The sequence below is a fragment of the Dermacentor silvarum genome, chromosome 8 (assembly GCF_013339745.2).
Source record: "Dermacentor silvarum isolate Dsil-2018 chromosome 8, BIME_Dsil_1.4, whole genome shotgun sequence".
NCBI classification, from domain to species: Eukaryota; Metazoa; Arthropoda; class Arachnida; order Ixodida; family Ixodidae; genus Dermacentor; species Dermacentor silvarum.
In genome coordinates this window covers 72,194,334-72,216,301 of record NC_051161.1, presented here as the reverse complement: position 1 = coordinate 72,216,301, position 21,968 = coordinate 72,194,334, and the positions used below count along the sequence as shown (strand labels likewise).

Genomic DNA, 21,968 nt, shown 5'->3' with positions numbered 1-21,968 from the left:
CGTCACAGATGATTGTTAGTCGCGTGAGAGTCTGCGAACTTTGTCTGCCCTTGATGCGTAATTTTGTGAACCTAATCATTTTGAAATACTGCAGCACAGCATTTGATGTTTTGTTGCCTGTACGGAGTCAAACAAGCCTTCTTCGTCTGTTGCCTTGCATTTGCGGTGCGCGGTCAAGAACTTGAATGAGAATAAAGTTATTAATGCGATACTTCTTCTTTCTGGGGTTTTACGTGCCAAAACCAGTTCTGATTATGAGGCACGCCGTAGTGGAGGGCTCCGGATAAATTTTGACCACCTGGGGTTCTTTAACGTGCACTACAACGCAAGCACGCGGGCGTTTTTGCATTTCGCCTCCATCGAAATGCGGCCGCCGGGGCCGGGATCCTATTAATGCGATAGAATTATATGGCTCAAGAGGCGGAAAATCCGATGTTGTCGAGGTGACCACAATGGTCCAACAAGAAAAGTGATCCAATCGAGGCAGTTGATGAGGTCAATTAAGGTAACGTGGATTAAGGCAGAATGCGTTAAGGCATAGTGAATTAAGGCGAATTTAATTATTGTTAAGTGAATTAAGGTGAAGTTATTTAAGATAGAGCAATTTATTGCACTCGAACCAACGACCTTTGGTGGTAGTTGAACCCTCGGCCATTGGTGGTATTCAAACGCACGACCTTCAGTGCTAGTTATGCGATGTTAATTAATGTACAGTTATTTAGACACTCGAACCCACGACCTTTGGTGGGAGTCTATCCCACAACCCTTGGTGTTAATTAGGGCGAAAGTAATTAAGGCACAGGTATTTAGGTAGAGCTAATTAAGGCACTCGTCCCTTCGACCTTTGATGGGAGTCAAACCCATAACTTTGCATTGCTCGAACCTTGTGACAAACACCGTTGGTCACGTGACGTCGCAGCGCTTTTGCTGACGTGGCCGCTCGAGCACGTGACTCAGCCAGTGGCTCCACCGGACGTCGCCGCGCGTCTGCTGACGGTGGTCGCAATGCTTTCGCATTCATCACGTAGGGATAATTAAGTGCCCCTTGAATTTTCGTTCTTATTGCAGAACGTAAAATATGCCACCCTCCTCTATAATGCTGTAAAGCCTTGCGTGTACAATAAATAAATCCACTTTAATCCTCTTTAATCAAGCTAATGCACCCTTATCAACCCTAATTCACATTAATCCCCCTTAATACAATCTCTAATCAATCATTGAGTAACTTAGCTAATCATTAATTATCTCTTATACACTGTTGAACATGCTTAAGTTCGCTTCTGGCTTTCCTTGGGTCACGATACTTTCTGTACCTCACAAAGCAACCTTGAAACATAGAGAACTAAAGCTTTCGCCTTAAAATGCTATCACAATTTAATTCAGGTATGTCTCAAATGGTCACTTTTCAAAAGTTCGGAGTTCAAGGCCTGTGTTTGTACACCAGACGTCTATAACATCATCATGCCGTAATCAAGAACATTTGCCGTGGCTGAACGCGGAAACCAAGTTTGTCGAGCGATAGAACAGTTTTGTTTGCTTTGGGAAAGGACACAGACGCTACTCGGCGCCTTCAGCGACTACCGCATCTACAACTGCACCACAAGACAACACATAGACACTGCTCCGTGGGGCAGCAGCAGCGATCGAATTGATCGTCATGCCGCGTGTGGCTTCAATGCGAACTAAGCGTCGAAAGCACAGCGCATACGAAGCTACCAGCACACGGCGCCCTACCACCAAAGGTCGTGGGTTCGAATGCCTTAATTAACTCTATGTTATTTAACTGTGCCTTAACACGAAAGGCGGTGGGTTCGACTCCCACATAAGCTCAAGGGTGCGACTCCCACCGAAGGTCGTGGGTTCAAGTGCCTGAATTAACTCTGTTTACGCGATGACGACGGTGACCCACGCAATTCTTGCGAGAGCGTCCCGCTGGTAGTGGAAGGCTAAGTCCCAGTTTGACCTTGGCTGAGCTTGAAGGTCAGATTTATGGAACCAGGCGTTTTCTGGGTTTGTAAATAGAGTAGTCAAGCTTTCGCTCTAAAACTGTGAATTAGAACGCAAAGACACACTAAGGGAACATCATTTATTAGAGGTTTAGCCACGTTTGCACAATGAATTCTGCTGCTGCATTGGTCACCAAAGCTCCTTCGTGCTTTTATTTCTCATTCCAAATCTAAAATTGATAGGCAGTGGTAATTGTTCTTACAACACCGACGCATGCATCCGATTCCGCAAAAGCAAAGAAAGGACTTTTGAGGTTCGCACTGCAAATAGTAATACTAAAAATGCATCAGCCATTGCATTCTGTGAAGGTGGATAACCAGCGAAGCTATTTAGCGCACGACACAGAGTTGACACAAAATTACGGAAAAAAAAACGTACCAGCATATTTATTGGCCTGATCGGCGGTCATCGTGACGATAGGTACGCACACACATTCGCGTATCACCTTTGTTATTATTGCGATAGCAATTATATGGTCACTCCAAAGCGGATTTCTGCCCTCGGCGTCGCCTTGAGGTTCCGTACGACGTCAATGGGAATGAAATTGTCGCCGCGCGCCGTATGCTGTATGTGCGAATGAAAGGGCGCGAGGGACGTGCGCTTTCACGGGGAGCGAACACACGGCGGAGAGCAAATGCGTGTTCTGAGCCGTGCTTGGTTTGGTTTGGTTTGGTGCCTATAGAAATAGCACAACACACTACGGGGGATTGGCCATGAATCGGGCGGCAGTGGGAAGAAAAATGATGGATACTTAAATGGGATCTTCTAACTTAAGAATGAGATAATAAATGAATTCTAATCGTGCTCCATGAAGGGCTGCAGAATTAAGCGTCTTTTTCCTCTTTTACAATCACCATATACGTATATATAGAGCAAACGCAACTTCTTCAGTCGCGAAAAAGGCCGTGGGGGGACGAGAGTAAGGAAGGTAGGGAGGGGAGGCGACGTTTAGCCGCGGCCCCAAATGCCTATATATATATATATATATATATATATATATATATATATATATATATATATATATATATATATATATATATATATATAAATAAACGTTGCCAGGCGAGAAGGTGGTAAAGACTTCCGACGCTGCTCGACGAGTGTCCCGTTCTGATCTCGTCGAAAACTTCCAAGCCGCCCCCAGAGGCACCGGCAACAGTCACCAACGCCCCACGCGTTCGGTCCGAACGCGCGCAAAACACCGATGGCGTCGACAACAGTTCTGAGCGTTGCTGGTGCTGCTGTATGCCCAAGTTTATACAGTTGATAAAACTACTATCCTTACTCCGTATAGCTCTCTACTAATTCGCTATCGCAATTGATGCTTCGCCGGCCCTTATATTGCTCCTGAAAAAAAGGTGGCGCAGTTTCACCTGAAAGGCGAAGCATCAATTGCGATAGCAAATTTGTAGAGAGCTATACGGAGTAATGATATTAGCTTTATCAGCTGTATAAACTTGGACATGCAGCAGCACCGGCAACACGCAGAACTGTTGTCGACGCCGTCGGCCTACTTCTGCAGCCCTTAAGTGAGCACGGCGCAGAACGCGCGTTTGTTCTCCGCCGTGCGTTCACTCCCCGTAAAAGCGCGCGCCCCTCGCGCCCTTTCACTCGCACATACAGCGTTCGGCGCGCGGCGACGATTTCATCTCCATTGACGTCATACGGAACCTCACGGCGACGGCGACGGCGATGGCGACGCCGACGGCAGAAATATGCTTTTGAGTGTCCATATAATTGCTATCGCAATAAAACGTCTTTCTAGCAACGCATTTCAGTTTAACAGTGAAGCCGCCTTTAAAGGGATCGGTGTAAGCTTGGTCATTGTAAGCTGGCTTTCCCACGTTCAGTGTTGCAATGAATGAAGCCTACTTGCTGTATGCGAACGATGCGATGCGAACGGGTCACGATAACACTATCGCGTTGTACTCTTACCCCCGTATTCATAAACGCTCCTCGACTTGTACTTCACTTGCCTCCTCCTTCAACGCGTTTCGAACGCGCTGCCCAAGGCGGTGGCAAGACAAGTTCAAGTCAAGGAGCGTTTATGAATACGGGGGTTAAAGGCGAAGCTTAAGCGTTCTCCAGTTTTTTTCCTTCAGCATTCTACCACGCAATTTAGAAGCTGCAGCTGTCTTTTGTAAACTCGCATGCTATACGGGGACTGCGTTCATTGGGTGTGTTTATCGGAGCCCGTCATCAGGTCATGAAAGCATATCTTCTATTCAAGAATTCATGCGACAACATGTGCGGAATTCGAGAATATTGCTGATGGGTGATTTGAATCTTACTGACGTAGATTGGGATACCCTGCATGCATCACTCGTCAACAGTTTCCGATTCTCTATAATGCTAGCATTTAATCTTCAACAAATCGTGACTGCACCTACACGCACACAAGGTACCGTAAAAACATTCTAGACCTTATTCTTCTCATCCAACAGTTCCCGACAAGTGCTATTAAATCGAGTATTATCAAAGACATCTCGCACCACGACCTACCAATATGCACCTTACCAAATAGCAACACCCTAATCAATCATAGCGAAGTCTCTATGATAAGCAGGTTTCACAAGGCGGATGACAGCAGTATAGTAACGCACTTAGATTACGAGTTTCACAGCTTTTTACAGCTCGCGTCTGACGCTCATAAAGCTCATAAAGCTTAAAATAGCGCTCTTAGAGTGGCTAAGGACAGTATGTGTAGTTGGGTTCATGATGACCAGTGCTATGGCCCCGTCTCCGGCCTCTTTGATTGACGCGGATCCAGTTGAGGCCACATTTACGATTCTAGATACTCCGTCCACGGCACTCAGGGTGTACTAGCGTATGTGTTGAGTCCCTGGTTGGTGGCATCGACGAAAACCGCGTTTTGGTCTTGCTCTCACATTTTAGTGAGCAAATTTATTCCCAGCAATACAAGTAAGACTGAAATGACGACAGCCGCGAGCAAACTCTTTGCTCGTCGAATCTAATCCTACCGGTTTAGTTCAACCATTATTGACGCATGTCTCGCCACACATTCCAGGGGGATCGCTCGTTTCAGCAAAGAGTAAAAAATCTGCCTTGGTGAAACCGGCTCCCGGGCACTGAATATGTGAATGCTTTCATGAGTATGTGTCTTGCTTGTAGACAAAGCATTGTAAATTGTGATTTGGCAGACATCTAAGGCAAATGCATTGACGTCATCACAGCGCTAACGACGATTCGTGATACCTGCCTTTATGATTGATACGCACGCTTTCAATACAGACAACGGCAAAATTACTGCTCGGATAGATTCGCAGAACGCAGGTTGTCACATACACGGTAAACGTAGTCACCGTAGTTTAATTCGTAATCAGTAATGATAGTTAGCGTAAGGACGTTCGGATAGGCGAACGTTTACCAGAGGAAGGGATCATATGCGGCACGTACTCACGGAGGCGAATTTTGTGTATCTTTTAAATTATCCTAAGGCTGGTATAGGTATACTTAAACAAGCCCGATTTTTAAGTAGAATTTTCGCTGCGATACAGTAGCGGTTCTCACGTGCTCCGTCGCGCCATGTCGCCTCCCTGTAGGGAGCAAGAGTTGCATGTAGGCCCCCTCCTTCGTTTTTATTCTTAAAAACTTTATTCTTCGTTTTATTCTTAAACTTTTTATTCTTAACAGCGTTCTAGGAGAATGAGCGCTGCTCTAAACCTTGCTCTTTCTTCGAATGATTTGCCTTCAGCCGAAACTACCACTTGTATGCCCCATTCACACGAAAAATTTACGTCGCACGACGAAGTGCGACAGAAAAAAGCCATCGTCACGCTGATCGGTCCGAGAGTAATTTTTGTCGGTGGTAAAAAAAGAAAAGCATCACTTTTCACACGATGTGTTCAAACTTTGTCAAAACATGACAAAAAAATCTTAGCTGGTGTAGTTACCTGAAGCAAAAAGATACGGGTGTAGAATCGTGAATAAATGCGCCGACTTGAAATTACTCGTGAAACGCACAATTGACTGCTCCTGTTTGACATCTGTTTATATATGTGGTTGACATCTGTTTGCCAACCATGTGGTTGAATAAACTCGAACTCAAACTCAAGTGTAGCTTTAGGCGCGAAAAGTCATAGCTTTCCGAATTAAATTCTAAAAAGTGATTTCCCATCGGCACAAATTGAAGTCATTCGTAGATAGGTACTCAGCAGGTGAGTTTCTTGTTCGCAAGAAACCTCCAAACAAGTGGTGACAATCTAATTACCCTATTTATAACAATGTCCTCACGACACTGGAACCTATAAAACCTGTTCGTGAGGTAAAATACTGTAAATTAAATTTTTCTCGCGAGTAAGCGCTGAGCTTTATTTCGGTGGCGTTGAGTAATGCTGTGTAACTGCACTGGATGTATGCTGATAAGTTGAAGTGGCTATAAGTTATGTATTAAATAAATGATATGCAAAGTAAGTGCACTAATATGCAGATATCAAGCGATAAGTTGTATCAGTGGCACTGATTCGCATATATAGCGTTATTTCATGAAGAGCTGGTGCTTTGTTGATCAGTCATATGGAAGCCTCAAATGTCGTTTTGCCAAACGCAATGCCGCACTAGTACTTACAGGAGCCATTGTGCACAACTCGATAGCAACGTTTTGTAGAGTCGTGTACCACACTGACGCGTCAGTGCGTGCTTGCGAAGAGCTATAAATATAAACAATGTTTTGTTCTACAAGAACAGTGTTATGCACAAAACATGGCATTTGTTTAGTTTTATGCTTCTTAAGGCAAATAAATAGCAAGTAGAACTGTGATGGCGCACCTAATCGGACAAACGTACCGAAGGTTTATGAACAGAAGATGTATGATGATGGCTCATCAATCTAGCAATGAATTTGGATTGTTGAAGAAAAGCCCTAACAAACTTTTCATTTGAGGAGGCTCTAGATGAGCGTCTTCAGAACATATTTGTGGCAGACAATGTGCAAACTGCGCTTGTGGCAGAAGGTGTCGTGTGGGTGCATTACTCCGGCACCAAGTGTGTGCATACTGTAGATCCCACGCATTAGAAAATGAGTAGATAGTTCATTGCACTATAGCATAGTCAGCTATCCTTTTTTTTCAGGCTCTACACTCCCCCTTTGGAGGAGTAGCAGGCTCCATATGCGCTCTCCCGGCTGACCTCTCTTCCTATCTTTTCATTAAAACCTTCTCGTCCCCCTCCTTGGCGTGTCCAAGTATGTCGGCACTGCGCCGCGTCGTTCAATCTGCAGTGCTGTCTTCCAAAGATAATAGGATTTATTTTTCAGGCGCCCTTTGTAAAGTATGCTCTCCCTTCTTTTTCTCCGTGATCTGCTCCTATTAGCTCAAAAGCTTCCGCGCGGCCATGTGTACTATGGTGACTACACCGGCATGAACGGCGCCTGTCGGCCCACTGGTCGGTCAATCAATGCAGACCAGTGGCCGGCGTCGCAAACGCAGAATCATGAAATGCATTCAGGTGTTGTCTGCAGCTAAAATTTGTTCATTCAACAAAAGTGAAGCTGTTGCAGTGACAGTGCAGCTAAAATATGACACTCACATACGTGCCACGTTCCGCGCCTGTTCCTATATGGGAACGCGAAATTTCAGCACCATACATGGCACGTTACATGAAGCTACGGAAATTTGTGGGCTGCATTATCAGTCGAAAAGGCATCTTTCTGTGACTATATGGCAGGTGCTATTGCCAGGTAAAGGTAGATGAGATGGCTGTAAACTAGTACGCAGAACGTTTGGCCCGTAAATTTTAAGCGTATCATTTTGGCTACGTTCCACTAATGCGGCCCCGTATTAGACAATTTCATTGTGGGTGAACCATTACATTGGCGCAAACTAATTCGGTGCCGACATTGCGAAAAACGACCGAGCTGAAAGAAGTATAGGACGTCACGAATATTATGCGTAGTGCTGACATTCTTTTTTACATCCCAATCCAATAGTTGATGCCTCTATGGTGACACAGTGGCACAATAACTTTTCAGACATAACGATACGGTAATAGAAAGCAAGGCAAATTCAGCAAGAGTGTGGCTCTAAACAGGTACTAGTTATATACTAAGCAAGTAAGTCTCGATAGCTGATAGCTACGTAATGACTGCCAGTAAGACATGATTTGCTAAACACGTTTCTTAAACGTGTTTTGTTTACTTTATTTCAAGAAGACTAATACCAGGACGTAGCTTCATTATCATGCCCGAAGAGTGATGGTAAGGCTGACGCACAGCTGGCAGAAAACACGACAGGCGTGTTTCGCCGACGAGACTTGCGGTAGAATTGTTGTGTGGATGGCGTTATGATTTATGATGATAGCGGTAAATTGTACTTTAAAAGCCTCGACTAGGTGATGATGACGATCGTAACTAGAGGGCTTTTGACAGCCAACTTGACTGCCTGAGATTTGATATGTTGGTTCCGACAAATTCGTTTCCCCGTGTAAATGAACCAATACTGCTTTCACGTCTTTATTAAGGATACATTTTATTAGATAACCTTCTTAAGACCAAACACCCGTTTGTATAATTTGCTCGTCCGTGTAACGCCGTTTGCCATCAAAGTAAACTTCCAATTCCATTGGACAGATTTTTGTAGTCTTTATGGCACCCATGCAATAGTGAAAATTATTTTTGCCGCATATACGGTATGCACGCCCAAATTAGGTACGGAAGGCTGCCAGTGGCATTTAAAATGACAGTGTGCAGTCATTGCATTTTATTTGTATTAACCGACAGGTCCAAAGTTTGGAAGTCAACAAAGATGCTTGATAAAATTTTAACGATTGCGCAACGAGCGATGGAACGAAAAATAACAAGTGTAACACAATTATATTTTAAGAACAACGGAAGCTTCCCCACAATATGTGTGCGCAAAGGACATTTAAACTGCATAAGGCATTTTACAGGACACTGTTCACATCAAGCAACCATCTCAATGCTATTCAAGGTGCACAGGTGCCTTGATGGGGCGCGCTGCAATTGCATTCGTATGTTCTAGCATTTTTAGTCGCGGTGAATGAAAAGCACATGTGCTGATTCCGCGACATAGGCAGGGCTAAAGTGGCTCTCATCATCATAATTAGTCAAACCTATGTTTTCTGCGGGGCGGGAAACTTTCCCTTCGGTCACCAGTTGCTATTTTACTGCTTAAGCTGATTATACTTATGCCTGATAATTTTCTAATTTCATCACAGCCCTGAATCACGTGCACTCTTATACTGGCGTGTGCCTTACTTGGCATCGAATGTTATTTATTTGATAATACCCCACAGGCCCCGTAAGAGGCATAGGGTGAGGGGGGGGGGGCATACAGTACAATTCAATACATTGTATATGAAGATTTCCACAGAGTACAAATTACAGGGCAGTAGAATATTAACAGATAACTATACGTACAAACTATTCGTGCAGGAGTAATATAATACGAATTACAGCCAAAATACGCAATATAACACAGTCACCATACAATTGCGTCATTATACATTATGTAGTTAAAAAAATAGAACAGCCGTTGCCCCATGTGCGCAGTAGATGGCCTGCTCAACTTCATTTATTCCGATGAATCTGAATCTGAACTAGAATATTAGACAGTTTTAGCACGGCGCCGCTTACGCTCCGCTCGGCTCAGATTTCACGCCCTGGGATACTGCAGGGAACTACGCAGATTTCTCATTTGATAAGCGCGTCTTGCCGAGACGCGAGCGACGCGCTATCAACTCGGCTGTAAAACGACGAAGAGGCCAATTAGACAAGCTGTCACGCTCCGCTCAGTCGGCTTTGTAGCGGAGCAAGGGATTCGGTCTTCGTTCCGCTGCCGGTATGAGCGTTGTGCGCAAGCGCAATAGCGTTCCCGCTAAGCGGTTGTGTGGCATTTGCTAGCATATGCCGGTCTGAGCGGAGCGGAAAGCAAGCGCTCAGCTAAAACACTCTATTGTCCGCCCCCTTCTCTCTAATCACAGCCGCTGTCTTCTTGCTTCTGAAGGTTACACCTGTCATTTCACACGATTATATTTTCATTGGAGTAGGGCCTAGATGAGTGTCTTTAGAACATACGCGTATGCCAGATAGAGATTGTGCAAAATGTGCTTGCGCACGAAGGTTTCGTGCAGGCGCATTACTATGGCGCGCAGTGCATGCATGCTGCACATACCGCGTGTTAGACAATTAGTAGATAGTTCATTGCAATATAGCATTGTCCCTTCTCTATAGCATTGTCCCGTCGGCCGGGGGAGCGCATATGTAGCCTGCAATTCCACACAGGGGTAAGTGGAAACAGAGAGAGAGAGAGACGGGACAATGCTATATTGCAATGAACTATCTACTAATTGTCTAACACGCGGTATGTGCAGCATGCACGCACTGCGCGCCATAGTAATGCGCCTGCACGAAACCTTCGTGCGCAAGCACATTTTCACAATCTCTATCTGGCATACGCGCATGTTCTAAAGACACTCATCTAGGCCCTACTCCAATGAAAATCTCAGCAGGTAATTTTTCAACAAACCAAATTCTTAGGAAGATTGAAGGAAGATTGATGAACCATGTTCATTCCTCTTGTGTTCATAAACCTTTGGTACATGGCTCACACAGTTGCAAAAACAAACTGTTTATTTTTTTATCTTTTCGCAGGCACACACTGACCCACCAATGTGGTACACGGCTCTACAAAACCTTGCTATCAGGTTATGCACAAGAACTCCGGTAAGTACAAGTGCATTCATGTATTCGGAAAAACGTCTTTTTTTGAGGCTTCCGTATGACTCTTATTAATAAAGCATAAGCTATATAGGAAGTAACTATATATATCAGAATCAGCACCATTGATACAAGCGATCGTTTCATATCTGGATATTCGTGCATTTAGTTTGTATATCATTCAATTGACGCTTAACTTGTAGCCATATCAAATTGTAAACATATATCCAGTGCAGTAATACGGCACTACTCAATGCCACTGAAATGAAGCTATGTGCTCACGTGCGAATACACGTATACAGTATCTTACCTCAGTATCTTACCTCATGCACAGGTTTTGCAGTTTCTTGTGCCATGAAGACATTGATAAAGAAATTATAAGTAAATATTCGCCGCTTGTTTGGAGGCTTCTTGCGGAGATAGAACTCACATGCAGAATACCTACGTACGAATGACTTCAATATGTGCCCACGAGAAAGAATTTCGTTTAGAATTGGATTTAGAAAGCTGGGAAGAGTGGTGTCCAATGCAGCACCTAGTTTACGCAAACAGATGTCAAAAGAGAGCAGTCACTTCTGCCTTAAATGAGTCATTCCAACTCATCGCATTTATTCATGCTTATACATCAAAACATATGGGGCAGAAACTTGGAAGTTAACAAAGAAGCTCGAGAAGAAGTTAAGGACCGCGCAAAGCGATGGAACGAAAAATCTGAGGACTAACGTTAAGAGAAAGGAAAAGAGCGGTGTGGATCAGAGAACAAACGGGGATATCCGATATTCTAGTTGACATTAAGCGGAAGAAATGGAGCTGGGCAGGTCATGTAATGAGTAGGATGGATAACCGGTGCACCATTAGGGTTACAGAATGGATACCAAGAGAAGGGAAGCGCAGTCGAGGTCGGAAGAAAAGCAGATGGGATGATGAAGTTAGGAAATTTGCAGGCGCTAGTTGGAATACGCTAGCGCAAGACAGGGGTAATTGGAGATCGCAGGGCCTTCTTCCTGCAGTGGACATAAAGTATAGGCTGATGATGATGATACATCAAAAAGTTTATTTAGGTAGCAATGCCCGCTAGACATTCTTTGTCATACTTTGAGAAAGCCAATAGCCGTATAACGAAGAATATGAACACATCGAGCTGAATTGTAGGACAATGAATATTGTTATTTCTTGCGTCAGATGGTTCAATATCGTGGTGGCAATTACGAATGTTTGGCAGTGTTGTTTCAGTGTTGATATTTAGATTTTATTTTGGAGAGAGGCATTGCTCCTTGGTACAAGGGAACAAGGTTCATCTCTTTGCATAAGTAGAAGTGAAAATAACGGTAAGTGAAATGAGAAATACCTCTGCCAAATGTTTGGTACTGCATAAATCACCACGCCAACCTGTACTGTCTGCTGCCCCCGCAAGTGCAGTAAATAAATGAACCAGGAATGCTAGTGTAAAAGTATCAGAGAAAACTCAAGCAATTGCACTGACCACTGGCGAGGACTTTTTAGTATACGGGGAATGAATTCGTATAGATTGTCGCAATGCTGAAGTACTTCACAAGTTAGGCGTTTCCTGGCAAACACGTCTTACTGGAAATGAAAGCTCGTGTAGCCCATGGCTTTTCCGAGTCATCGTCTTTCGAGCAGAAGGATTGTTGAAATTTCACACAAAAATTATCTGCCATGGCTACAGTTTCATGCCGGGAAACTTTTTGTTTGCCTATTGGTTATTTTCACGGTATGAACTGTGGGGACCCCTTTGGACCCCCTTCTCCAGTTCACACGCGACTTGGGCCATTCGCCCGTGCGATCGCTGGGGACACGCTGTTCCAGCCGTATTGCAGACAGCATGCATTCCGCGCGGCCGCTGCTTGCGCACGCGGCTCACGTTACGCCGTGCGCCGTGCGCACGTCGTGCGCCGCGCGTACGAACAGTGCCTGAGGAGCGGACTCCTCTCGCCCTCTCTTCGGCATCTCTCTCCTTCAGCATCCAAGGTATGCGGGCGCCTTCGCCTGGCAGATTCACTATTTCTGTGCTCTTGGCTGTCGCACGTGCGACTTGTTCCTGCGCCCCTCTAAGCAAGGCGGCCCCTTTTGTGTGGCGAACCTAGCTCGGAAGAGCCTGTGTGGCGGAGCAGAATTCCCACGAGCTCTCACCCGTAGTCTGTGGCCGTCACCCTCGTGCCGTAACCCCTGTCTTGTACACCCATTTTGTACCTAACAAGGAATAAACCTCCCTCGTTTGTATCACGGCTGGAGTCATCTCTACGCCTTGCCGATGAGTCAGCGAACCCGCCGCGGCGCCCCTTTGCGTGCGCTGCGGAGTGGGGACGAGCTACGTGTCTCCTTAGACCTTAGCTAGCCGGGACCGCGGGCAGGTTAGCCCGAAACACCACAGAACTTAAAGAAGAGAAATATTTACGACAGAACCCATCTTACGATGGCTGTCAACGGTAATGCGATTAGCATTCAAGGAATGTAGAGACACAGTCTTGCTGATGTCAGAATATTTCTGATTTGTATTGGTATTTCAGATACTTTCGTTTTTCGGCTACATCCTACATATACTGTCTCTGGTATTGGTCTATACTTTGACTCGCGTGCGAAGGTCATCCATTAGCATGACGGTATGACGACGACTGTACGACGACACAGTGACGACGATGGGAAGATGATGAAGAAATGACGTCGATGGAATGAAAAAGGCGGCATAACACGCCGGCATGACGATAATGTGAGGACGATTGCGAATGATGACGATTGTATAACGACGACAAGGTGACAATGATGGCTTGAGGACAATGGGACGACGACGAGTTTATGGCAATAATGACGTAACGACAACTATGTAACGAAAGCCAAATGACGAAGCTGGACCGATGATGGTGGCAAGAACATGACGGTATGAGAACGGATGCAGGACAGCCACTGTTCGACGTCGATGCCGAAATGATTGCGATTTCGTGGGAACGGAGGAATAATCAGGGTTAAATGATGACAGCATGATTACGATAGAATGACCGAGAAGAAATTGTATTGAGGAAGTGACCAAGGCGGTATGATAGTGGCATGACGATAACGGGAGGACGTTTCTGAAGTGATAACGATGGCAAAACGACTGTGCGACGAAGACGGAATGACGACAATTATATAACCATGACTATGACGATGACAGCGTCATGACAGCATGGAGAGAGTCGATGACGAAGTCAAAATGATGACTATATGGAACGATCATGAAGCCATCACGACGACGGTATGACAACGAATGCACGACGACGACCGTATGAAAGCGAGGCAGTGATGACGACGACATTAGAACGGTGTGAGGCCAATATGATTAAGATTAGTGTATTTCGACAATGGCGTGATGACAACTCTATTACGAAGATGGTGTGAGTATGACGGGATGACGAGATTCAAATGACGAAGGTGCAGTGACGACAATGGAATGGGCCCCACATCCTCACAATGATGATATGGCAAAAAATTTGCCGCGTATCTGCGTGCTTCGCTGCAAATGTCGTCGAAAGACGATAGTCTTCTGCCGGCCGTACTACATGAGTGCTGGTCTGATCCGCGGCCACCCGTGATGCTGTTCTCGTACCATTTCCGTCCTGGCATGAAGGTTTGTTTGAACAGATTTCATTTTACCGCATTATTTCATCAAGCGGCCATTTATGTTTCGCCCTGCCTCAGACAGCGCTTCCTTTATGTTGAATTGGCCGCATCTGGCTGGCATTGATAAAATTCAGGAGGCACTGCGTGAGACATGGACGCCATCTGGCAATACATCGGGAAACATGAGCTTGTGCAGAGGGTTTCCTTCCTCCATGGCAGAGGGCGCTCGTCGGCGCGCAGTCGGGGAACGTCGTTCGTCGGCGCGCATAGCATGGCATTTTCAGCGCAGCTTAAGAAACTAGGGTCTTTAGAGTTACGTATCTATGTATTTTCTATTAAAGGAACACACCTCCTAATACTTACCTAGTGATGTTGCGCCTCATGTATGCGTAATATTTAATTGTGATCGATAACGTTCACAAGTATGAACAGCCGTACCAGTTTAAGTAGTGTGGGCGGTAAGCAAGTGGTCCAACTTTGGCCGGGTGGCTGAATCGGGTGACCGACAGACAAACAGACAGACAGACAGACAGACCAAATTTTCAGCGTTTAAGTTCCCCAAGAAAGACTATCGTCTTTAATAAGCCATTCTGACTGTGTAAAGGCAATGGAGTGACGACGGCGGCGTGATAAGATTTGGATGACAAAGCATGAAAGGCGTCGATGCAATGACCACGACAGCATCACAACGACCAGGACAGACAAGTGGCCCAGCTATGAGACAATTTGGGCTACTGGGTTTATTTTGAAGTCGTAACGGCTACGGCATGACGGGAGTCACATGACAAAGCTGCAATGACGATGACAGAACGAACGCCACAGCACCACGACCCCGAACACGTATCTAGTGGTCCAATACATTAAATAACTTGGGCCACTGAGTCAGCGTAGAAGGTGCGATGATGACGGCATGACAAGTATTGGATGAGTAAGCTGGAATGGCAGCGATAGCACGACCACGGTGGGAGGAGGTCCGCGGTACAACAATCAGTCTTTGACAGCGACTGCTTGACGACGACGTAATGGCGGCGTTAGCTTGACATTGGCGGCCGAATATCACGTTTCAATGATGACTGCACTACTGCAATACAACGACATGGTATGAATGATGACGATAGATTGGCGATTATGAAGTGATGACGATAGTAAAACGATGGCGGGACGACGATGGCATGACGACAATGGTATAACGACGAATGTGTGATGATGATCGCGCGACAGCGACCGCTTGACAAAAGCCGAATTACGAAGCTCGAGTGAAGACGATAGAACGACCACGATGGCCTCTCGATGACAGTATGGCAGCTAATGTATGACATGACGACTGATTACGACGAAAGCGTGACAACGACGGAACGACGAGAGTTAGATGACACAGCATGAATGGTGATGCAACGGCCACGACGGCATCACGACCACGAGCGCATACCTAGTGGGCCAGGCTATTCGACAACTTGGGATACTGAATTGGCGTGGAAAGCATGATGACAACGTCATGACCAGAGTCAGATGAAAAAGTTAGAATGAAGAAGATAAATCGACCACTCCGTCATCATGAGCAGGAGCTCACATCCAGTGGCACAAGCTGGCAGACAAGTTGGGCAACTTTGTCGGCGTAAGCAGATATTGATAGATAGATGGATATATAGATATATAGATATATAGATAGATAGATAGATTATAAATAGATTATAGAAGATCGAATATAGAAGAGACTATCGATACTCTCAAAGTGGCAAATGTTCGCCAAGAAATGCTTCGCATTTAAAACAAACAAGCCCTCAGCTATATATTTGTTCCTGCGCTCGACTAACCAACGAGAAGTCACGAGCAAACAAACGTTCTGAATGTCGCCAGTCGTGTCAGACTTCGGCTCAGCGTGGGAAAGAACGCTGGCCTGCCTGGTTCCGACGCGACGTGGGCGTCAACCTTTGTTGCGAGTGATGATGTCGTGGTCTTCCGCCAAGACCCGTGTGGCGCAGGACGTGGTCTGGGCCAGTCGGGCGTTCTGCATCTGACATGGCCAAGCGATATTGCCTACGTGGCACTGGACAGCGGCCGGTTACGGCAGCGTGGGGCTGGACCAGGGCCGCGGAGCACAGCCACGGCGACGCAGTCGTGGCTCAGGAGCTGGAGATGTCGCCGGCCAACCCTCGGACGTCCCTTCGCCGGTCTGTGGTCCTCGAAGCTACCGCTTCCAGTCTCCAGAGCACAGCTGGAGATGCATCTGGCCTCTCCTCGTCGACGTCCGGAATTCCCACTCATCTCTGGCAGTGCCCCTCATTACAGGGTCCTGAACGCATAACCGAAGAGGAATGGAGCTCCATGCTCAGGAACTCAGACCTTCAACATCAACTCAGGTCCGTCCAGAGCGCCGGCGACGCGGCGGTGAGGTGAGGCCTACCCGTATCGACGTGAGAGCGGCCCGCTGCGATACCGCCTTGAGCGGTAGCGCTCCTCAGGGCCTAAATAAAGTTCTCTGTCTGTCTGTCCGTCCGTCCGTCCGTCCGTCCGTCCGTCCGTCCGTCCGTCCGTCCGTCCGTCCGTCCGTCCGTCCGTCCGTCCGTCCGTCCGTCCGTCCGTCGTCCGTCCGTCCGTCCGTCCGTCCGTCCGTCCGTCCGTCCGTCCGTCCGTCCGTCCGTCCGTCCGTCCGTCCGTCCGTCCGTCCTTCCGTCCCTCCGTCCGTCCGTCCGTCCGTCCGTCCGTCCGTCCGTCCGTCCGTCCGTCCGTCCGTCCGTCCGTCCGTCCGTCCGTCCGTCCGTCCGTCCGTCCGTCCGTCCGTCCGTCCGTCCGTCCGTCTGTCCGTCTGTCTGTCTGTCTGTCTGTCTGTCTGTCTGTCTGTCTGTCTGTCTGTCTGTCTGTCTGTCTGTCTGTCTGTCTGTCTGTCTGTCTGTCTGTCTGTCTGTCTGTCTGTCTGTCTGTCTGTCTGTCTGTCTGTCTGTCTGTCTGTCTGTCTGTCTGTCTGTCTGTCTGTCTGTCTGTCTGTCTGTCTGTCTGTCTGTCTGTCTGTCTGTCTGTCTGTCTGTCTGTCTGTCTGTCTGTCTGTCTGTCTGTCTGTCTGTCTGTCTGTCTGTCTGTCTGTCTGTCTGTCTGTCTGTCTGTCTGTCTGTCTGTCTGTCTGTCTGTCTGTCTGTCTGTCTGTCTGTCTGTCTGTCTGTCTGTCTGTCTGTCTGTCTGTCTGTCTGTCTGTCTGTCTGTCTGTCTGTCTGTCTGTCTGTCTGTCTGTCTGTCTGTCTGTCTGTCTGTCTGTCTGTCTGTCTGTCTGTCTGTCTGTCTGTCTGTCTGTCTGTCTGTCTGTCTGTCTGTCTGTCTGTCTGTCTGTCTGTCTGTCTGTCTGTCTGTCTGTCTGTCTGTCTGTCTGTCTGTCTGTCTGTCTGTCTGTCTGTCTGTCTGTCTGTCTGTCTGTCTGTCTGTCTGTCTGTCTGTCTGTCTGTCTGTCTGTCTGTCTGTCTGTCTGTCTGTCTGTCTGTCTGTCTGTCTGTCTGTCTGTCTGTCTGTCTGTCTGTCTGTCTGTCTGTCTGTCTGTCTGTCTGTCTGTCTGTCTGTCTGTCTGTCTGTCTGTCTGTCTGTCTGTCTGTCTGTCTGTCTGTCTGTCTGTCTGTCTGTCTGTCTGTCTGTCTGTCTGTCTGTCTGTCTGTCTGTCTGTCTGTCTGTCTGTCTGTCTGTCTGTCTGTCTGTCTGTCTGTCTGTCTGTCTGTCTGTCTGTCTGTCTGTCTGTCTGTCTGTCTGTCTGTCTGTCTGTCTGTCTGTCTGTCTGTCTGTCTGTCTGTCTGTCTGTCTGTCTGTCCTGTCTGTCTGTACTGTCTTCCTGGTCCTGTCTTCTGTCTGTCCTGTCTGTCGTCTGTCTGTCCTGTCTGCTGTCTTGTCTGTCTGTCTTCTGTCTGTCTGTACTGCTTCTGTCTGTTCTGTTCTCGTCTGTCTGTCGGTCCGTCCGTCCGTCCGTCCGTCCGTCCGTCCTCCGTCCGTCCGTCCGTCCACCATCGTCTTCTTTTTCTTCATTTTATCTCTTGCGCTTCACGAGCTTGTCGCCGCTCGGGTCCATTCTCCGTCTCGCCGACGGGCGTCGTCGTCTTGTGCGTCACATTAGCGCACGTAATTTGCCAGTGACTCATGAAAATCATTCCTGTAGCAGAATAAAGGGGGATCGCAGGCTAATAACAAATAACGAGGTGTATGTACGTTGATAAGAAATATGGGGTATTACATCAATTCTATTTGTTTTGTTAAGGCGGCTGAAACAATAATTGAAATACGAGTAGATAGTTTTACGTGTCAAGATAAAATTGACTTATTAGCACATATATAGTTTGGCTCTGGCTGCATCATGACAGATCTATGTTTATTTGCAATAACCGTTAACACTAAATCAGAAACTCATCACGTCAGCCTCTCGGATATGTTTTCATCGACTTTACAAAAGCATTCATTTATTGAATCAGAAATTCCTGCTTAGTACGCTAGCTGCACCAGTTTTAACTTTGCTTACAGGCTATTTTAATTTCGCCAGCTTGGCAATATATATATATATATATATATATATATATATATATATATATATATGAAAAGGTCAGTCCACCGACCGAAACAGTTGGGTAAATAATAAACCTAAGCTAACCGCGAAGTTGTGCTTCTGATTTTCCTAAATACGCTTGGCCCATTGAAAAATCCAGTTACTTACTACTATATATATATATATATATATATATATATATATATATATATATATATAAATTGTGATCGCTTTTTCATGGCAAGCAATTCAGTGCCTGCAAGCATGCTCTTCGCTGCATGCTTAGCAAAAGTATTCAAGCTCTTAGACTTGGAAGACTTACGAGTGAGGATCAACGGCGAATATCCCAGCAACCTTCGGTTTGCAGATGAAGATGACATTGTCCTATTCAGCAACAATGGGGACGAATTACAACAAATGATTCAGGAGATTGAGGACCTTAACCGAGAAAGTGTAAGAGTCGGGATGAAGAATAATGTGCAGTAGAGAGATAATGTTTAATAACCTTGCAAGAACACAAGAATTCATGCTCGCCAGTCAGCCTCTAGAGTCTTTACAGGAGCACGTTTATATATGTCAATTACTCACAGAGGACCGTGATTATGAGAAGTAAATTACACAAAAGAATAAAAATGGGTTGGAGAGCGTACAGCAGGCATCGCCAAATCCTGGTTGGGAGCTTACCACTGTTGTTAAAAAAAAAAAGAAGTGCACAACCACTGCATTCTTCAGCTGCTAACATATGGGGCAGAAACAAAGAAGCTCGAAAACAAGTTAAGGACCACACAAAAAGCGATGGATCAAAAAATGTTAGGCATAACATTAAGAAACAGCAAGCAAAAGAGCAGTGTCTATCAGAGAGAAAGGGGGGATAGCCTATATTCTACTTGGAATAAAGAGAAAAAATGGAGCTGCACAGGCCATGTAATACGTAGAGGAAATAACCGGTGGACCATTAGAGTTACAGAATGGGTGCCAAATGAAGGGATGCGCACTCGAGGGCGGCGGAAAACTAGGTGGGGGTGATGAAATTAGGAAATGAGCTGGCGCAAGTTGGAATCAACGAGCACAAGACAGGGGTATTTGGAGATCGCAGGGAGAGGCCTTCGTCCTTCAGTGTACATAAAGATAGGCTGATGCTGATGATAATGATTAGGAATCATACGTACATTACTAATTCTAAGGCCAGCTACCACAACTCATCGATTTCGCTGTGTTGACGCCATGGGACAACTATGAGATTAAATGTCGGCCATATTACATTACCATAGCTCTCAGATGTGTTCGATCAGCAGGACGTGTACTCATGAACGCATTGGTATGTGCAGTGTGCGACAGTGTATTCGATCAAGACATTTTTTTACTCGTATGTATTGCCACGTGTCCTTCTATTACTTTTATGTTGCATCTATCGATCATTCGTGATTATTTTATAGCCTGTTCCATGAGCTTGAGCAGCCATCTTCAATAGCGAAATCGTCCAGCTAATATAGACACCTTGCTGATATTACCACATGGGTTACCTTAAATTATTTATTTATTAAGCCTGTACTGCACATGGAAACATATGTGCTACGCAAATTTAGTGCCTCAAAATACTTATTTACGCGCGGTAAACGTAACACATAGCCTATAGTAGCATTTTGGATTCAGTGGAGAACGTTTTTTGTTGACTAATAATTGTCAATAAATATTTGAATTATTTATTCATTATATTTTAATAAATATACGAGTATAATATTTCAAATATGATTTTATTGTTCTTTCTTGGATGAATGAGCTCCCCATCGCTAGGAAACTTTGTAATCTTGAAACTGCCCAACTTGTTGGACCCAAGCGTCTGCAGTATGCAATAAATAAAAACAAAATAAAGGTTAAGAAGTTCTTCTAATTTGGCTTGACGTAAGATTGTCTTGGGGTAATGAATGATTACTAAGTGTTTTTTTCTTTTCTTTCTGTCTTCTGTCTTCAATATTCTGTGAGCCAGGTATCAATGGTGATGAACTTGACATATGGGCTAAGATTCGACGTCTAGGACTGTGTTGGCCTGTATTATGATTGGGGTATTGCTGTTCATTCTGGCTACAAATTCGCCAAATCAGAACATGCATTCCTAATATACTGTTATTGCAGTGTTTCATTGTGAATCTTCACTGTAGTGTCACAATATATGATGGGTATATATGTATGATGGGTATTGTATTTTTAATGTGTTGCAGTTACCCTTTCCTAAAAATAAAAACTTTACTTTTTGCAGTGCGAACCCCAAAAGACATTTCTTGGCTTCTGCGGTATTGGATACACGTGTAGGCGATGGAAGCACGATTACCAATGCCTGTCCATATTTGACTTGGACTAAATATAATGAACAAGAAAAAGACTTGGTGTTTGATGCCACCGCGGATTCACACTGAACATGGCTAAATTTACAATAAATGATGTGCCCTTACTGCATCTTGGCCTTCTTTCTAAAGCATGGTTTGATAAGTAAGACATGAAGTCTGGTGCAAAACCACAAGCCATGAAACCTGATATCATAAAATGTGGGCACTTTTGTCATGCCTGAATGGAATTCTGAAAGCATTTAAGAACGAATTTCGTCGTTGTCTGTGTTGACCATAGAATTGATAGCAATCAGCACTAGTCTCCATCCTTGACATAGATAGAATACTTTCTTCGTTTCGTTATTGAAAGGCACGTCCCTGCACTAAACATAAAGTACTGAAAACAATTTACCCAGCTCGAAGCACTAGATACAGATTAATTTATTTACAAGTCTCACGTAATCCAGTAGCAGCACACTAGCCGTGTGGTGAGCTGCTGGACACGAGATGGCGGGATTGATCCCGTACGCGGCGGTCGCATGTCGATGGGGGTGGAATCCAAAAAAAAAAAAAAAAGATCCTGTACCTTGCTTTTGGTACCATGTGCAGAAACTCAAGTGATCAAAACAATCTGGAGTCCTCGGATAGAGCTTCCGTCATAGCCAACTGTGCAGATTGGCCACGTTAAGCTTTCTGCTAAACGATTCAAGAGATTACATTTGACAACTTCTACAGCTGCAGAACTCCCGGCTCTCCGCTCATGTGGTCGATGCAAGGAGTCCTGAAAAACGGGCCGTTTTCTAGCCCTCAAAGTATG

General features: G+C 45.6%; 1 long non-coding RNA gene across 1 annotated transcript; it reads left to right on the top strand.

Annotated features, from left to right (window-relative positions):
- The first annotated feature begins 10,579 nt into the window (after nucleotides 1-10,579).
- On the top strand, nucleotides 10,580-21,281 carry LOC125947562 (uncharacterized). The gene is made up of 2 exons (XR_007468389.1): nucleotides 10,580-10,708; nucleotides 21,085-21,281. It is a non-coding gene; the product is annotated as an uncharacterized LOC125947562 (long non-coding RNA).
- Nucleotides 21,282-21,968: the final 687 nt, after the last annotated feature.